Consider the following 19,161-nt stretch of genomic DNA (forward strand, 5'->3'; position numbering starts at 1 on the left):
CCGGCCGCATTGTGACGTAGCGGGGCCGCTGCAGCGCCTCCACCGTCCGCCGGCCCGCCCGCTCGCCAGCTCCCACTCCCGCGGCGGCTTTTCCTGCTCCCTCTGCCGCTGTCCATCCGACCGTCGGTCGGTCAGTCCATCCGCACTCTGGAGCCGCCGGCGCGCAGGGCGCCCCGGGTGAGTTCAGGTCTCCGGCGGGCGCCGTGGGGCAGCGGAGGGGGTCGGGCGCGGGCAAGTCAGCCCTGCCAAGTTTGTACCTAGGCACCCCGGCCGGTGTCGCCTGCTCCCCTGAGTCCCCGGGCCCGCTTTGTGCCGGGAGCCCCGGCTGCTCCAGGAAGCGGCGGCGCCTCTGCAGAAAAGGTTTAAGGGGAGATCGCTATAGTAACGGCGGCGGCGGCGGCTGCCAAGCGGCTGTTCTGCCACACCGGGGAAGGGGGAAGAGCCCCCACCTCTGTTTCCAAAGGATTGTTCTTTTCATTTGCCCGCTTCGTGTCGTTATTATTGTTGCTTCCATCACGGATCGTAACCGAGGCTGACATGGGCAGTGCCGCGGCTCGTTAAGAGCTAACAAGGGGCGAAGTAACAGCAACAATACTAACAACAACGATAATAATAAACGCAAAGGAGGGACGCCTAGTATTGATGCCCCCGCAAGGGGAGCCCCTCTCCCGTCAGCACCGCGGCTCCTTGCCTGCCCCGTCCAGCCCTGGCTCTGACCGCCTCCCTCCAGCACTGTCCTGTGTCCTGGGCTTGTCCGCGTCAGTTTTAGCGGGGAATGTTACTCTCTCGGCCTTGTCTCGTGGTGATGACTTTCATCTGCAGGTGGTAAGTGGGGTGACTGGTATTTTGGCTATTGTCAAATGCCACGTTTTGTTTATTTCATTTTTACGAAAAGAAAAGAGGGAAAATTATGAGCCATTACTGGCAGCCATACAGTTTCCACAGGAAATACTAGCATTCTTTGAGGAACACGCTACTGCTTGCAGCGAAGAAAGTCTTTAGGAAACAAAAAGGCAACAGCATTGTTGCTCGTTTTCAGTGGACCGCTAGGAGGGGGGAAACGTGTTTTTTTTTTTTTTTTCCTGTGGGAACGTTGCTTTCCTTGGGAAAGTTAATTAAGGAAGCATTACTATTGGTGTCTGTTTTTCACTTGCTCATGGCTGGATCCCACTGTCCTCATGCTATTACTGACAAGTGCCTATCAAAGAGCCCAGAGGAAGGGAGAACCATCTCACCACACACCATGTGCCATGGAGCCCCGCCAGGGTGCAGTTTGCAAAATGAAATCAGGGCTGTCTGGGGAGGTTTGTGAGGATTACATGTGTGCAGAATATGTCAGTTCTCTAAGGTGTCACTCTAAACACGTAATCTTCAAGCACTTTCTGTTGCTGAATCTGCAAGAAGGCAAAAACCTATTTCTCTTATTATGGAGCAGACATCCCAGTTGGGAATGAGTTGAAATCTGTATTTCATTTGTATGCATTGAGATTTTAAAAGGCAAAGAGAACAGGGTGTAGGAAAGCAGTATGCTAATGTGTATACCACTGGGAGAGAATGTCTATCAACTATTTCTGATGCTTCTTAAAGATAAATTACATTCAGCATGGTTAGAGTTTACTGAGACAACTCCAGTTGTCCTTAAAACTGTGTTAAAAAGGTGTGACATTTTGGTACCTATCACAGAAGTCTCTTGGGAAGGCAGTGTTAACTGAGGATTACCCATAACTAAATACATATGAGTCCCCAGGTCTGAAATTGAAAGAAAAGGATTTTAAGGATCTCTTTACATCTCAGTTAGAAATGAAATATACAGGGGGATTTAAAAACAAGAGATGTAATTTTTACTACACGCTTAAGTTTCTCCATAGCAAGCATTTCATGAGGAGAGGTTACAAGACGGTAGATTTGAAATGATGCTGTGTTTATTAATTTGACATTTACCATTTGTTGATGTCCAAAAGGAAATGACTAAAGAAAATGAATTTCCCTGTCTACTATGTCACAGCCTTGCTAATTCCAGGCAGTCATTCCAGGGCAGGTGTACAGTGAAAATGCAGAACAGAGGCCAAGAAACTGTGTGTGTGCTGTTTTTTTGGAAGGAATTGTAGCGGTACTTTACTGCTCTAAAGAGGAGGGAAGCCCACACAAACATCTAATACAAACAAATGATCTTTGATGTTATCAGAGAAAGCCAGGAGCTGTTTTTCTTGCCAGATTTAAGATATTTCTCATCAAAGGAGGAAATCGTCCCAAGGAACAGGTGCATCATTGTAAGAAACACAAGGGGATTTCTCTTTTAAATGCAAAACCTAATTGAACAGCAACAAGAGAAATCAGTGACACTCTTAGAATAGAGATCTTGTTTTTGGCAGTCTATTAGATTACGGTTGCAATGGGAGAAATGTGTCTTGCGAGAAAAATAGTATCCTAGTGAAAATTAAACAGTTGCTTTTCTGAAACTTTTATCTTTATATACTCGTTTCCCTATACCCCTTTGACTGTGACTGGCATGCAAATTCACTTGCAGGAAGTAATTTACTAAAAATGAAACAATCAATTGGATACTAATATAGTATATACTGTGCATGATTTTGCACTTTGTATAGGTTAACCAGAAAATATAAACCTGTTGCCACTGAGTCGATTCCAACTCGTAGCAACCCTGTAGAAACCCATAGGGTTTCCACTGAGCAGCTGGTAGATTTGAACTGCCAACCTTTTGGTTAGCAGCCAAGCTCTTAACCACTGCACCACCAGGCCTCCTGCACCACCAGGCCTCCTTATATAGGTTAGATAACTACATTTTGTATTTTATGGTTTGTATTTTATCATCAGCTCTTTTTTACAACTTTTAAAATTAATGATCAAAATAAGTGTTGAAATGATGAATGTTAACTGATAGAATTGATGGCTAGGCCCTGGAAAAGTACTAATTGATTCATAAATAGTTATTGTGCATTGAATTTATGTATAGGTGGGATATAAAAATATAAAATGCACTCTATTCACAAGGAACTTACAAAAAAGTAGGACACATAAAAATTAAATAATAAAAAACATGAAGAAAGAAGACATTTTATGATGGAGTGCCAAAAATAGTCATTAGTGCTAAATAGTAATTGAAAAGAAATTCCAAGGAGAAGGTAACCAAGTCATCTTAGGTGTATTATCAGTTATCTATTGCTGCATAACAAATCACCCCAAAACATAGTTGCTGAAAATAACTACTGTAGCTCATGATTATGTGGTAAGCAATTTGGATTGGAAGGAGACCTGGTGGTGCAATGGTTAAGCACTTAGCTGGTAACAGGAAGGTTGGCAGTTCGAACCCACCCAGCGGCTCTTTGAGAAAAAGACCTGGTCATCTGCTCTCAAAAACATTACAGCCTACAAAACTTTATGGGGCAATTCAGCTCTGTCACGTGGGGTCATTATGAATCGAAAATCAACTTGATGCCACCTAACAAGAACAATAACAATTTGGGTTGGGTTCAGCCACGTGGTGGTTCTGCTGCTCTTGGCTGGATTTCCTTAGGCATTTTCAGTCAGCTGGTGGATTGGCTGGTGGCAGGATGATCTAGAATGACCTTAGACATCTGGATGTTATCAGGCTGTTGGCCAGGTTAACAGGCGACGGGGCCATTTGTCTTCCATTCTTCAGCAGGCCAGCCTGGGCTTCTTTACATGGCGGTCAGACAGGGTTCCAAGAGCAACAAAAGAGCAAGCCTCCGTGCACAAGTACTTTTTTAAGCCTCTGCTTGTGTCACATTTGCTACTTTCCCATTGGCCAAATCAAATCACAAGGCCACCCCACATTCAAGGGGTGTAGAAAGACTTCACTTATTGATGGGTTGGAAGACCCTTGGTATAGCAGATGTTTTCTGCTGAGGGATAGTGGAATGTAAGTTAGGAGAAAGAAGTGGAGCCTGCTTGTGGACACATGAGAACTGAGGTTAAGGAATTGCCCTGTGCATGATCATCCTGTAATCTTAGTCTGTAAACAATTCGTAGAAGAGGAGCAATACAATGATAATGAAATTTGGCCATATCTTTCTAACAGTGGTGTCAGCATAGTGTGGAGACGGTAGCCTAGTGGCACAGTCGGCAGAACATTGTTGTAACGTGGCAGGAGGTGGGAAAGGCTCTGACAAACATGGAGGCAGTGGAAATAGAATGGAAGGGATCTATTTGGGAGATCCCGTATTTAGGATTAAGTGACTGATTATAGGGGGTTAGTGAAAGCACAGAGTCGGAATCATTCTGAGGTTTTAAAAAGCTTAAGTGACTGAATGATTGTGCTGTTGTGAGAAACAGAGAAATCAATAAGTGACTTATTTTGGGGGAGGAGAAAAATTCAGTTCCAGAAAGGTTGATTAAAAGAGATAAATTGAATGTGAAAGTACTTTATAAGCTGTAGCATATGCTATGAATGTTAGGTACTATTTAGCATTTAAATCTCAGGCGACTATTACATATCAGTTAGGTTTCTTTAATTGTAAAGCAACAGAAAACAAACGCAAAAAGATATTTATTGCTAGGCTGTGGGGGTGGGGGGTACCCTGAGGACTAAAGAGAAGTCAGAAGAACTATTTTCAGGGTGGAACCAGAGCTGCTCTAAGGGTCTGGGGAATAGGAAATGATGTTCTTTCTCCTGAAGCCCTGATGGAGGTAGACCATTGGAGTGCTGTGCTCAAGAGTCAGCATAACAGGAAAGATTATCCCTTTGGCCCAGTTTTAGTGGCATGCCCAATCCTGAGCCAGAAGCATTTGATTAACAGCCCCACCAAGACAGCACATAGTAGGGAGTAGGTACTTCCTCAAAGGATATTGGGGCACTGCTGTCAGAAGAAGGAATGGATGCTGGGTAGCAAAACCAAGAAATGCCCATCAGAGATGAGTACTTGAAGATTTATTTGAGTTATCCATTGGAAAGCAGACAGGGCAGGAGATGCCAGATTAGATTTATATAGAGATGTAGGTACATTAATGACAGGTGAATCCATGGTACTGGTGGGATTTTCTCAGGGAGAGAGAGTAAAGAAAGAACAGAGGCCCCAACACCATGCCCTCATCTAGACTTCTTCATAAGTGTTAGTAGATGTTTTATTAGGAGAAGAGAGAATTCTAAACACATTCTGTCTTTCCCCTAAAGGCTCAGTTGAAGAGCTGTTTCACCAGCCTTGTCTTATAAATGGCCAGTCTGAAATTCAGGTGGTGTCCTTACCACCGAGTACAGCTGTTGGACCAGACAGAAACATCTGGCCTCTCGAATAACTTTACACAGTCTGAACAGTTACACAGCTGCTCTTTGTGAAAGAGGCTTGGATGGACCAGCTCAAACCCAAGCATACACTTTTATAGTTTCTCTTACACGATTCTAGGAACCTTGAAAATAATAAATGTTAATTGAATAAGTGGATGTGCCATTATCTGGTGCAGTAAAATTTTCTAAAGTAATCTTGTCTGGCTTTTCATTTTTCAGGGTAGAGTGTACTATAAAGTCCCTAAAAACTTTTTATAGATTCAAATGTTATGAGGTGCTCTTTTTCTCAGTAATGGCTGTTTTTTAAATCCACTATTCCCAAAAGTAAACTTTCTTTTTAAAAACACAAAGTGTTTACTCTTTGTATTTGTCAGGATGCTTGGTTGCAAGTGACAGAAACTCAGTTTATACTTGCTTAAGTAGAAAGGGGCATATACTGAATCCTGTGCTGGAAAAGTTCAGGAAGAATCTGGTTCTGATTTCTTCTCTTCTTCATGGTAGCAAAATGGTCATCAGCCACTTCAGGTTTAGCCCTGACAATAAAAGGGAAGAATTCAGGATTAACTGTAATTAGACCAGTTTCAATCATACGCTCATGCCTGAACCAGTACGTATGGCCAGAGATTTAGAACATACCACTTGGCTCAGCCCTGCCCTGGAGCCTTTGGGAAAGGAAGGTGTAGTATATGTAAGGAGTATATATGTGTTTATTGAGGGGGAAGTAGTCAGCAAAACTCCCCTAAACCATATAATCTGAGAGCAGAGAAGGGATAGTTTGTAAAAACAAGATAACTAAATGAAGAGAAAGTGGATGCTGTGCAACAAAGCCAGCAGACATCTACTATTGCATCTGTTTTCCCTAGAGGACAGATCATCCTCTCCGCAGGCCTCCAAGCCAGAAATCTGGGAATGATCCTGATCTGACCTTCTCACTTTTCCCCTCCACCTAATCAGTCATCAAGGCCTCCTGCTCCATCTCTTAGTCTTTCTTCTCTTCCTCCCTGTTTCACTCTTCACAAATCGCCTCTGAAAATGCTGCCTCCAGTCTCCCCACTTCCAGTCCATCCACCTCACCACTACCAGAGTGTTCTTTCTAAAAAACAAATAGATAAAATTGAATCCTGTAACTCCCCTTCTAAGAACCATTCAGCACCTCCTCATAGCCTTGGGGTGGTTGTGTATGGGGATGGGGGTGGTGGTGGGGAGGGGCAGGGGGAAGAGCCCAAGCTCCTGACGATGAATTATGGGGTTCCCCATGATGTGGGCCCTTCCTCCCACTGTAGAGTCACCTCTCACCCCTAGCTGCCCACATTATCCCCATGCTGTGGCTGACTTGTCTGACTTCAGAGTCCTCAGATGCTCCATTTTCTGTTGCTTTTTCATGCCTTTTCACTCGCTGTTCTCCCTGCAGAATATCTTTCCTCCTTTCTTGACCTGGTGAACGTCTACTTATTCTTCTAGACTCAACCCAAGTCTTGCTCAAGAAGCTTTTGCTGAACATCCCCTCCCACATCCCCTGCATCACCCTTCATTTCACAATACACCATTGGATATACTTGTCTGTCCCTCCCTCTGGGCTTAATGTCTTGAGAGCTGGACTATGCTTTCTTGTCTTTGTATATCCATGTGCGTAACACTGTGCCCTTCTCTTATGCAATTCTAATCCTGAATAATATGCTCAATATATTTTTTGAATGAATGGAAAAATATACAGGATCATTGATCTTAGAGTTTTAGAGTTTTAAGGCAATTATTTTTAGATTTATTCTATTCCTTTTAAATTGATTCTCCCATTTCCATCTCAGAATGTTGGACATGAAGGCAGGTCTTCTTTGAAGTTGCTGCTGAGATACTTTTTCAACATTTTTTAAACTGTGCTTGCTTTTTACTTGGTCACTATCTTAGTTATCTAGTGCTGCTATAGCAGAAACACCACAAGTAGATGGCTTTAGCAAAGAGAAATTTATTCTCTCACAGTCTAGGAGGCTAGAAGTTCAAATTCAGGGCACCAGCTCCAGGGGAATGCTTTCTCTCTGTGTCGACTCAAGAGGGAAGGTCCTTGTCATCAATCTTCCCTGGTGGAGGAGCTTCTCACTTGCCACAAAGCTACTTCCCCCTGGAGATTGTGGAACTATCAAAAGTAGAATCAAGTTTCAGTTGGGCACCTTAGTTACATGGCTCTTGAGAGCTCTTCCAATTCATTTATTATGATTTGTTGTTGTTGTTGTTGTTGTTCTTATACCAAGGGACCTCCTGGGTATGAAACATTCCAGCCTTCCTAGCAAAGGATTGGAGGGAAGTCCTTAGTTGTCAGTTATGTTAAAAAGACAATGGGAAAGGATCTATTTAAAGAAGTAAGGGCTCCAGTGCTATAGTTAAAATTAAGATGAATTTCTGCCTTAGAAATTCTAGTTATATTCTTCTTCTTCTGCCAGGTAATAAGGGCCTCTTACAGAGGTTGCAATGCTATGTATAAGATGAAGGCCTTTTGAACAGGTGTAGAAAAGGCTTGACTCTAAGGGTCACTCAGAGAGTTATTCTATAGGTATATAAAATGAGTTGAACACTTTGGAAGCCTCAGAAGTTCAGTGGTTCTTAACCTGTTTTCAGTCTAAGAACCTTTTGAAATTCTGAAGAAAGCAGTGGATTCTTTCCTTAGAGAAAAAAGACACACATATACACACACATACCACTTTGTATTTAATTTCGGGAGGGTCTAAGAATCTGTGGAAGCCCATCTGTGGATTTCCTGGGGTTCCATGGACTCCAGGCTAAAAACCCTGTTTAAAAGCTTTAATTCAGAAGAAAGATAATAGCCATTGTTGAGTGTTTACCATGTGCCACATGTAACCATTTATTGAGTGTTTATCATGATCCTGTCCTTTAGCACGGTATAGTATAGCTAACCAACCCTCTAAGACATGCATCATGAGCCCCATTTTAAGCTATGGAGAGTAAGGGTCAGAGAGGAAACTTACTCAGAGCCTCCCAGCTGGCAAGTGGTGAAAATGGAATTAAACCCAGAACCCAGTTCTGTATAACTGCTCCTTTATGCTGCCTCCATGTTTATTCATCTTACCAGGAACTGGCATAACTGCCACTGAAACTTGGAGCCTCTGTTAGTCCTGACTTCTCTCAGCCTTCAGCTTATCTTGTTGAAAGTTGGTCAAGCGGCTGCTTCTGCAACAACAACGTTTTGGAATGTCGCTAGTTTGGAACAGTCAAGGTCTGCTCACTCTCCTTCACCTATCACAACTTTTCTGCATGCTGAGCCGATAACATCATTCCATTGATAGCACTGCTGGTTTCATCATCCCTCGCTGAGCTCCTGGCTCATTCCTGAGTGCGGTTTACACGCTTGGAAACATTAACTCAGCAGATACTCAACAACAAAAATGACTACGAATTCTCCATTTAAACCCTTTCATGGATGTTTATTGAGGGCCTGCTCTATACCAGGCTCTGTCCTCCAAACTGTGGTCATAGCAGTGAGCAGGCGATGTGGATCCTGAGCTCATGGTGCCCACATCTAGCTTATATCTAGTTGGGAAAGGGACTCATAAATAATTTAAATAAAGTGTGATACATTTTATGAAAAAGGATCAGTTCTACTTGAGCTCCTCTGTTCTTTGAAGCTTTAAAAAAATCACAGAATGTCTACTTTTCTAGCCCTTTCCTCCCTCAGGATGTTTAGAGCGTTTCAGGTTTCTGGAGAGTCAGGGAGGACACTCAGGCAGATCAGTTAATCTCAGCTCCCCCTTTGCAGATGAGAAGGCAGAGTGACCAGATGACCTAACCGCAGATGGGGTGAAAACAGAGGTAACTTATTGGTCTGGTGTCCAGTAAACCATTGCTTACTTTACCCTTTAAGCCACAAGCTGCTCCTAATTTATTTGTGGTGTGACTGTTGTCGTTGTTTGGTCTTTATACTCTCTGAGCTCTCTTTGCCGCAAACCTGGCAGGCAAGCACTGCTCAGGAAGTAGACACATCGCCATTCTCTGCTCCCTCTTTGAAGCCTCTGATGGTTCCCTGCGTGTTGTCTCCTCCCTCACTCCACAGTTACTTCTCACTCACCCACTTGCCACAGAGGCAGCCTCCTAGGTTTTGTCCCAAAATGTTGTCTTGTGACTGCTTAGAGCAGCAGTGGCCAATAGAAATATAATAGGATCTTCAATTCAATGAGCCATGTAGGTCATTGTAAATTTTCTGGTAGTCACGTTAAGAAACATAGAGGGAAACAGGTGAGACTGATTTTAATGATATATTTTGTTTAACTCAGTATATCCAAAATTTGGTGTGTTTTTTACATTTACATCACATCTAAATTCAGGTTAGCCACACTTGAAATGTTCAGTAGCCATGTGTGACTAGTGGCTCCCATAGTGGACAGCAGGCTTGGACTCTAGGAGACACTGGGACCTCCCAAGGGCAGAATCAGAGACTGCCTCCTCTGTCTCCCTCAGTACTTGGCTTACACCTCTGGTGTTGCCCCTACAGGATGTGTTGTATGCAACTATCTGTGTACTCAAACCTGGGCTCTTAAGGGTAGGGAATGCATGTTTGTCATCTTTCTGCCCTAGTACAGAGCACAGTAGTAGGCCCACAATAGGCATTCAGTACATGGTGAATGTATTAATGTATAAAGGAGGGCTGTGTGTAACCCAGGAGCCCTGATGGCGCAGTGGTTAAGAGTTCAGCTGCTAACCAAAAGGTCAGCAGTTCAAATCCACCAGTCACTTCTTAGAAATCCTATGGGGCAGTTCTCCTCTGTCCTATAGGGTGGCTAGGAGTGGGAATCAACTCCATGGTGCAGTGGGTTGTATGTAACAGCCAGTCTGCAGGAGAAGGATGTGGCAGTCTGCTTCTGTAAAGATTACATCCTTGGAAACCCTGTGAGGCAGTTCTCCTCTGTCCTGTGGGTCGCTATGAGTTGGATTCGACTTGATAGCAACGATTTTGTTATTTTCGGTATATGTAACCCCAGGAGCTGAGGGGGTTGGTATGTGGAGGCCTGCTTTACCAACCCTTAGTCTCTGGCTTTTCTACTCCTTCTCAGAGGCTCTGCTCCCACTTTTCAATCCCCTACCTCCTTCCAGACATTTGAGTCAGAATGGACAGGAGGCCTCTGAATTTTCAGAAGGGATATTCCAGCCTACAATTGTACCAAGCCTGTGTGTTTTGTTCAGCTTTTAGTTTACCTCTTCTAATACTGAATATTAAGGAGCCCTGTTGACACAATGGTGAAGTGCTTGGCTGCCAACAGAAAGGTTGGTGGTTCAAACCCACCCAACGGCTTCACAGGAGGAAGACTTGGTGATCTGCTCCCATAAGGATAACAGCCTAGAAAACCCTGTGGGGCAGTTCTACTCTATCACATGAGGTCAGTATGAGTCAGAATTGAGTTGACAGAACCTGTCTTAATCATCTAGTACTGCTCTAACAGAAATACCACAAGTGGATGGCTTTAACAAAGAGAAATTTATTTTCTTACAGTCTAGTAGGCCACAAGTCCAAATTCAGGGTGTAAGCTCCACGGGAAGGCTTTCTCTCTTTGTTGGCTCTGGAGGAAGGTCCTTGTGATACATCAGTCTTCCCTTGGTCTGGGAACATCTCAGTGCAGGAATCTCAGGTCCAAAGGACGCGCTCTGCTCCAGGCACTGCTTTCTTGGTGATATGAGGTTCCCAACTCTCTGCTTGCTTCCTTTTCCTTTTGTCTCTTGAGAGATAAAAGGTGGTGTAGGCCACAGCCCAGGGAAACTCCCTTTACATTGGATCAGGGATGTGACCTTAGTAAGGGTGTTATACGATCCCACCCTAATTCTCTTTAACATAAAATTACAGTCACAAAATGGAGGACAACCACACAGTTCTAGGAATCATGGCCCAGCCAAATTGTTGTACGCATTTTTTGGGGGACATAATTCAAACCATGACAGCACCCAACAACAACAACAATATTGAGTATTAGAGGAATTTCTAAGCAGGCTAGTATGTAATGAACATAGTTAAATCATAATGGTCTTAACAGGATGCAAAACACAAAACAGATGAAACATGAAAACAACTCATCCACTGAACAAGCCTCCTACTGAGATTACAAAAAAATGGCAACTGACATATAGGGCATTAATTTTACAAGGGAAGAATAGCCTGCATCAGGGAGCTGTTAGAGTCATCATGACGGGCCTTCTCTGTTTCCAGTGGTTTTAGAGTCATCACCACTCCTCCTGAGAGAACGGAGATTTATATCCTGAGTAAATTTGCCTTTACACGTACAGTATTTAAATTTTGTAAGTGCTTCTAACCAGCTAATGTGCATGTGTTTGCTTGTCTGCTTTATCTGTAATGATAAATGTCACTTAAAAATCTCACACAACCGACTGTAAATGATTGGCACACCCATAAAACCATCCTAACCACATATTTAAATAAACTCAAAGTTTGAAAATGGAAAAAAAATGTGGTGTTTGATTTAAGTCAGATAAGCATTTTAAGAAGGAATTTTTGTCTCAGAAAAGAATATGGTTACTTCAGGCCCCCTTAAAGAGTGCACTGAAATGGGAAGTAGAATTGGGGTCTAGCCTCAGTTCTCTTATTGATTACCAGTTTCAACATGGAGCGCTCATTAACCTGCTCGGGGCTGTTGTTTCTCACTGTGTACTTAAGGAAAAGTAAATCCTGCTGCCACACACTGTGTTTTAGGAAGTTGGATGAAATCTAGAAACATGTTTTGAACAATTTCTCAAAAAACAAAAATTATTTGGAACAGTTCAGGGGTGAGGTAGCTTACCAATATCTTTGTAAAGTCAATTCTTAAATGTTAGAAAAATCATAGCATACATCATATGGTAAATAATTGAGTATTAGCCATGTTTAAGTAATCTGATGATCTCGTCTTTAGAAAGATGGTTCAATATAGATAAAGCTTTGCATCCTTTGGCTCCAGTTCTGAGAATGTGTTTTGATTTGGATCTTTTCAAAAAGAACCTGTATCTCTCTGTAACTCTAATATTCTTCTTCAAATATGATGGCTCTGGTGTGCTATGCTGGTGTAATTGAAAACTTACAACAAGGCTGAGAGCTACTTTGGAATTGGCTCAGTGAACTTGGAGTGGATTTGTCAAAGTGATGAAAGGTTTAAAGGAATTTTCATAAATGAGGTCTCCAAGCTGTGTTTTCAGCATAGAATTCCAATGAACACCAAGGCCTGTGAACTTAGAGAATAGCGCCTCAGAGAAGAGCAGTCATCTCAAGATGGAAACAAATGATTCATTTTTATTCCTCGAGTTCTGCAGACGTAAGCACACTTAGCCGCTGATAATCATAATTTAGCAGTGCTGTTGTGCACTAAAAATACAATTTAAAAGTCTAATCTTTAATTAAATTGAGTACTCACAGATTAACATGGTTACAAATCTTGGGCACTGGATGTAGCACAGTGTTTACTCATGTTGCTAGGAAATAGCTGAGCTCTTCTCAAGTTGCAGATTGATTCGGTGAGAAGAGGGATGTGAGCTTCTCCCAGTAAAGGGACTTGATTATTTCTTTTCCCTTTCATAGTGTATGTAAATGCATTTCAGGCAGCAGATTCCTGCACACTCAGGGCTTTTGTTGGCTATGGAAAGCACAGGTGTGTGCACTTAAGTAAACGTTCAGAGGCTAGCTATTTGAAAGAGTGATTTGACCTAGAGCGTCTGGATGAAATAAGCATCATGATGTGAGTACAGGTATTTCGGTTTTTAACATAACAAGTGTTTCTGTTTGTCAGAATCATCAAGAAAATAGGTTTCTCTTTAAAATCTCTTTATCATGAGGCTAATTGATGGTTTCGTGTTTTTGCCATCAGTGGGAAACTGTCAAATTAGAATAGAGATTTGATCCAGGTTGATAGTTTCCAAAATCATTAATACTTGTATGAAGGAAACCAAACTCTGTTTTTCTTTCCTTTCTTTTCCTAGCTTTGGCAAATGTCGCTGCATGACACATTGTACAATAGTTTTTAAAAATGCAGAGCTAATGCTTGCATAGCATGAAAGAGAGTAACTATGCCAACTCACTTGCCTTGTCCCTGAAAAGGACTCAAGATTGCTGTGTGTTATTTCAGTAGGATTGGGCATGAAAGAGTGACCTCTCCAAGCTCAAAAGCAGAACTCAGAAAAAACCTACAGGGTCAAATTCCTATTTGATCTATTTGAGGCCGGCACTTGCATATGGGGCTGGGATTGCAAAGCAGAGGCCCTTCCTAAGAGTTGTAAAAATAGCAGAATTGTCTCAAGGAACAAAATCAGGGTTAGGATGACTCGTGCTTGTAACAGAATTATATTCTGTATCCAAGCTCAGAACAACCTGGATTGCATCAATCAAGGAGAACTGGGGCGGGGGGGTGGGGAGCTGCTGCTGGGGGTCAGGCTTATGACTGCACTCCAGGAGGATGTGTCCACGACCTGTCTTGGTAATTACCACACTTTTAACCGCCTCTGAATAATTATTGACTCAACCTATAGGAAGCCAGTTGTTGATTTTGGTAGTAATTGTTTTCTCAATCTGTGTAAGTACCTAGCATCGTGTTTGGTACGCCCTATGTGATCAATATATGTTAGCTGACTAAATGAATCCTTCAACATGTCTTGCAAGTAAGTGTGTTCATAATATAAAATCTCAGGCTTACTCCATTGCAGTAAACAGAGTCCAGGGACTTCTTCTCTTAGAAGATATCATGTTACCTATGTTATTTACACGAAGAACGTCCCTCTGAGGCAAGGTACTGTCAAACAAGTGGGCAAAATAGCCTGTAATGGAAAATTTCATTGTTTAGCCACTGGTTGTCATAGGTGATGGAATTGTAAGAGGCATAAAACTTGCTTTTACATAACTTCTAATGCTAGAAGGGAAAGATGATAATGAGATGGGAAGGTAAGAGAACAATAAAATCTGGCTCACAGATTACGAGCTTCTTGAAGGCAGTAATTATTCCAGTCATTTGCACTGTTGCCTGGGACACCCAACAGTGTACGTGTTAAAGATGGTAGATAAGAGGCAGAATTAATTACTGGTTAAGAGCATGGACTAACTTCAGGGCAAGGCACTGCCTCCTACTAGATGTGCGATTTGGAGCCACTTCCTGAACCTCTGGATATGTTTATTTCTTTTCTTCCTGTCTTCATTAAGATATTTATTGATTACTTCATTTATATTAGATAGGTTTTGGGTGTCAGGGATAAAATGGGAACAGCAGATACCAGATCCACTCTTTTGCCCTTCTCTACCTGCTCTTTGTGCTGAGGTGCTGGCCCAGTGTTGTGGACTCAATCAACGACTCCTTTGTTTTCTGGCTTCAGGGTGGGTTTGGCCAATGGGAGGCATAAGCTGGAGATTAGAAAGCAGGTGGGGATAGAGTTTGGGTTACTTGTTCCCTGGACTCCCTCTTTACTAGGTCACCAATCCCCACTGCGGACCACAGCTGCTGCAGGCAGCCCTCTCCCTAAAGCTGCTCCGTGGTACCTGTACTCTTCCCAAGCCACTTCAGGGTGATAACTGCTCCCCGTTAGTATTACTAGTGTAGGGTATTGCACCACCTCTTGTCATTTCTCCAAACCCTGTGCACACCTTTGCAAATGTTCTCCTTAGTAAATTCTTCTAAAACTGCAGCTGGGTGTGCCACCAGTTTCATTTTAGGAACATGACTGACACAACTGATTACCTGCCTTAGAGGTTGTTATAAGAATGAGAGGATTTAGATTGAATTTAGTGCAATGGTTGGCAGCTAGCAAGTGTCAAGAAGGTTAGGTATTATTATCATCATTAGCTTTTATTACAAAATATTGGATTGGCAATATTAATTATCCTTGCATTGTTTCAAAACTTTTAAAAGGTGAGAAGACAACAACTATTATTTTGCAGCTGTTAGGTACCTGAATGACACAATGGTTAAGTGCTCAACTACTAGCTGAAAAGTTGGCGGTTCTAACCCACCCAGACAGGCCTGGGGATCTGCTTTTGAAAGGTCATGCATAGCCTTGAAAACCCTGTGGAGCACCGTTCTACTTTGCACAAATGGGGTCACCATGAATTGGAATCAACTGGACAACAGCTAACAATGACAGCAAAAAAAAGATGCACATATATGTAAATGTCAATTTCAATGTAACAATATTTTGCAACTGTTAAAAATGGGAAAAAATAAAATAGAGACTAAGGGCTTAAGGTCACACTGTGGTCCAGTGGCAGAACTGAAAAAGGAATTAAGGGTTTTTGACTTTCTTTGTACAGTATACACAATGATGACATGTCTGGGAAAAGAAAGTTGCAACTTCAAAGTATTTAGTATGTTAAAATGTGCATCCTACTTTGGGTAATTGGTATGCCTAATGTAATAACCCCTATTCATGACTACTAAATAGTAATAGGGTTGAATCATGGACAACTCAGCATCTTCAAGATTATTTGTTACTGTAAGGGCTGGGACTAACCATTTTCACATTTATATCCTCCTGGTAGTTTCAAGAAAGACAGTACTTAGGACTGAATTTCTTATAGACTCTTTAAGGTAGATCTGTTTATTTATAATCAATGCCGAATAGCAGACCAACATTCTAATGTTTGTATAGTAGATTTTCTAGTCGCACACGTTTTTCTGACTTCTGCTTAAAGTTCTCATTTTTGAGTCACATAAAATAGGTCACTCTATGATACTTAGAGTCATCTCGCCTATAACTTATAGTACATTCATTAAACTGTTTGTCAAGAATGAAAGCTAACAAATTCCCTGAAGAAGTACTGGTCAGTTTGAAAAACAAAACGTACTACAACTTCTTTCCATAGTAAATTTGTCATAGATGTTGAAAGTTCAGACCATATGGATGTGTCTTTCAATGTTAGAAAAATTGTCCAAGTACTGTCTAACAAACTAGAAAGAAAGGGAATTTCAGGACTTTTTTTTTACGATTAAGTAGAGTCAAGGGAGGAGTAGCAATTTGAAAGGTCTTTTGATGTCAGTCCAGATGAGGATTTATAGATTGTCCCTTCTGTTCAAGGAGCTGAGTTGGCAAAAATAAATATCCTGTTTCCAGAAAAGCTGATGCTTCTAGAAGGAATTATTGTCATTTGAACATTTGGATCTTTTCTTATTTAGCATTTTGTTTAAGATCAACCCCAAGTACGATTGCTACCTTCTTTCGTTATAAAGAATGTACTTTTCAAATATTGAGCACTTAAAAGTTAAGCTTTCTCAGTTACTTATCTACTTAATTATTTAATTATATATTTATTTAATTTATTGTCTTTGAATTGTCTTTTCTGAAGGAGTTATTATACCGTAGTGTCATAATGATCTCCCTCTTGATCCTAGTGATGTCTCTTTTAAGTTCATCCTAGCCCTCCATATCTGTTTAAATTTTGTCTGTTCTTACTTTTCATCTTGAGTGAAATACAGTGACATATTCACTGAGAGGAATTAGTGTATTGATACTAATTGTTATTCTAAATGATTTTGCTGCTTTCACCACATCCCTTGTGTCAACATGAGTGCCAGTAATGCGAGAATAAAATAAAGTTCTTAGAAGATACGTACAGAAAATATCACATTGTACCCAAGAACCTTGTGTGGCTCTTTGCCAAACAAAGGTAGTCATAGGCCTTTAAAATATAGTAACTGATGGTGTTTGCAGATGGAGGACACACTACCTTATGCATCTATTCTATAAATACGCTTTGCTACCTTTTCATGTGTGTGTATGCAGTCTTTTCCTGCTAGGAACCTCCTGTCTGGTCAAGGAGAAAATTTTTTGTATCAACAGTAGAGGCTTAAACCAAGTGCAATGTAGGAAGGAGGAGAGCTCAGTCAACTCTACCTGTAATGGGGAGGAGGGTGGTCAGATTAGCAAGGGCTTCCCAGGAATGTTGGCATTTGATTTAGGGTTAAAGACCAAGTGGGTGTTAAGCAGGCATAAAATTTAGGGGAGGGTGTTGGGGTCTGACAGAACTTGAGAAATTGCATTTTGATGTGACTTCACAGTAAGATATATGGTATGGAATAGCAGAAGGTAATGGTAAAAGGATTACTGGAGCCAAATCTTGATCCTTTTCCACTGTGGAAAAAGGGAATTTATATCTCTTTCCTGATCAGATGCTACCTCCTGAAATGGTTGAACATCAACCAATTCTTTTTGGTATAGTGACTCTGTATATTCCATCCATCTTCTTTTGATACTTCCTATGTCATTTAATATTTTCCCCATAGAATCCTTCAGTATTGTAACTCGAGGCTTAAATTTTTTCTTCAGTTCTTCCAGCTTGAGAAATGCTGAGCATATTCTTCCCGTTTGGTTTTCTGTCTCAAGTCTTTGCAGGTATCATTGTAATACTTTACTTTGTCTTTTTGAGCCGCCCTTTGAAATCTTCTGTTCAGCTATTTTACTGTATCATTTCTTCCTTTTGCTTTAGCTATTCTACATTCAAGAGCAAGTTTCAGTCTCTTCTGACATCCATTTTGGTCTTTTCTTTTTTTCCTGCCTTTTCATGACCTCCTGCTTTCTTCATGTATGCTGTCCTTGATGTCATTCCCCAACTTAGCTGAGCTTCGATCATTAGTGTTCAGTGCCTCAAATCTATTCTTGAGATGGTCTCTAAATTCAGGTGGGATATACTCAAGCCATACTTTGACTCTTGTGGGCTTGTTCTAATTTTTTTCAGTTTCAGCTTGAACTTGCAGATGAGCAATTGATGGTTTGTTCTGCAGTCAGCTCCTGGCCTTGTTCTGACTGATGATATTGAGCTTTTCCATCTTTTCTTTCCTCTGATGTAGTCCATTTGATTCCTGTGTATTCCATCTGGTGAGATCCAAGTGTATAGTTGCTTTTTATGTTGGTGAAAAAAGGTATTTGCAATGAAGAAGTCATTGGTCTTACAAAATTCTATCATGCGATCTCTGGCATCGTTTCTATTACCGAGGCCATATTTTCCAACTACTAATCCTTCTTCTTTGTTTCCAGCTTTTGCATTCCAATCACCAGTAATTATCAATGCATCCTGATTGCATGTTTGATCAATTTCAGACTGCAGAGGTTGGTAAAAATTTTCAGTTTCCTCATCTTTGGCCTTAGTGGTTGATGTGTAAATTGAATAATAGTCGTATTAACTGGTCTTCCTTGTAGGCATATGGATATTATCCTATCACTGACAGAGTTGTGCTTCAGGATAGATCTTGAAACGTTCTTTTTGATGATGAATGCAACGCCATTCCTCTTGAAATTATCACTCCCTGCATAGTAGACCGTATGATTGTCCAATTCAAAATGTCCAATACTAGGAACCAATAATACTGAAGGAAGAAGTCCAAGCTGCACTGAAGGCATTGACTCAGGAATTGACAGAATGCCAACTGAGATGTTTCAACAAATGGATGCAACACTGGTAGTGCTCACTCATCTATGCCAAGAAATTTGGAAGACAGCTGCCTGGCCAATCAACTGGAAGAGATCCATATTTATGCCTGTTTCCAGGAAAGGTGATCCAACCAAATGTAGAAATTATCGAACAATATCATTAATATCACATGCAAGTAAAATTTTGCTGAAGATCATTCAAAAGTGGCTGCGGCAGTGTATTGATGGAGGACTGACAGAAATTCAAGCCGGATTCAGAAGAGAACATGGAATCAGGGATACCATTGCTGATGTCAGATGGATCTTGGCTGAAAGCAGAGAATACCAGAAAGATGTTTACCTATGTTTTATTGACTATGCAAAGGCATTCAACTGTGTGGATCATAACAAATTATGGATAACATTGCGAAGAATGGGAATTCCAGAACACTTAATTGTGCTCATGAGGAACATGTACATGGATCAAGAGGCAGCCGTTCAGACAGAACAAGGGGATATACTGTAGTTTAAATCAG

The 19,161-nt window shown here is 41.4% G+C and overlaps 1 protein-coding gene across 1 annotated transcript in view; it reads left to right on the forward strand.

Moving 5' to 3' along the window:
• Nucleotides 1-80: 80 nt before the first annotated feature.
• SNCAIP (synuclein alpha interacting protein) overlaps nt 81-19,161 on the forward strand; it is a 163,763-nt gene continuing 144,682 nt past the window's right edge. Inside the window, exon 1 of the mRNA XM_004384273.2 lies at nt 81-177. The gene's annotated coding sequence lies outside the window, so the exon portion shown is untranslated. The remainder of the gene's footprint in view (nt 178-19,161) is intronic.

The sequence above is a fragment of the Trichechus manatus genome, unplaced genomic scaffold (assembly GCF_000243295.1).
Source record: "Trichechus manatus latirostris isolate Lorelei unplaced genomic scaffold, TriManLat1.0 scaffold00121, whole genome shotgun sequence".
Taxonomy (NCBI): domain Eukaryota; kingdom Metazoa; phylum Chordata; class Mammalia; order Sirenia; family Trichechidae; genus Trichechus; species Trichechus manatus.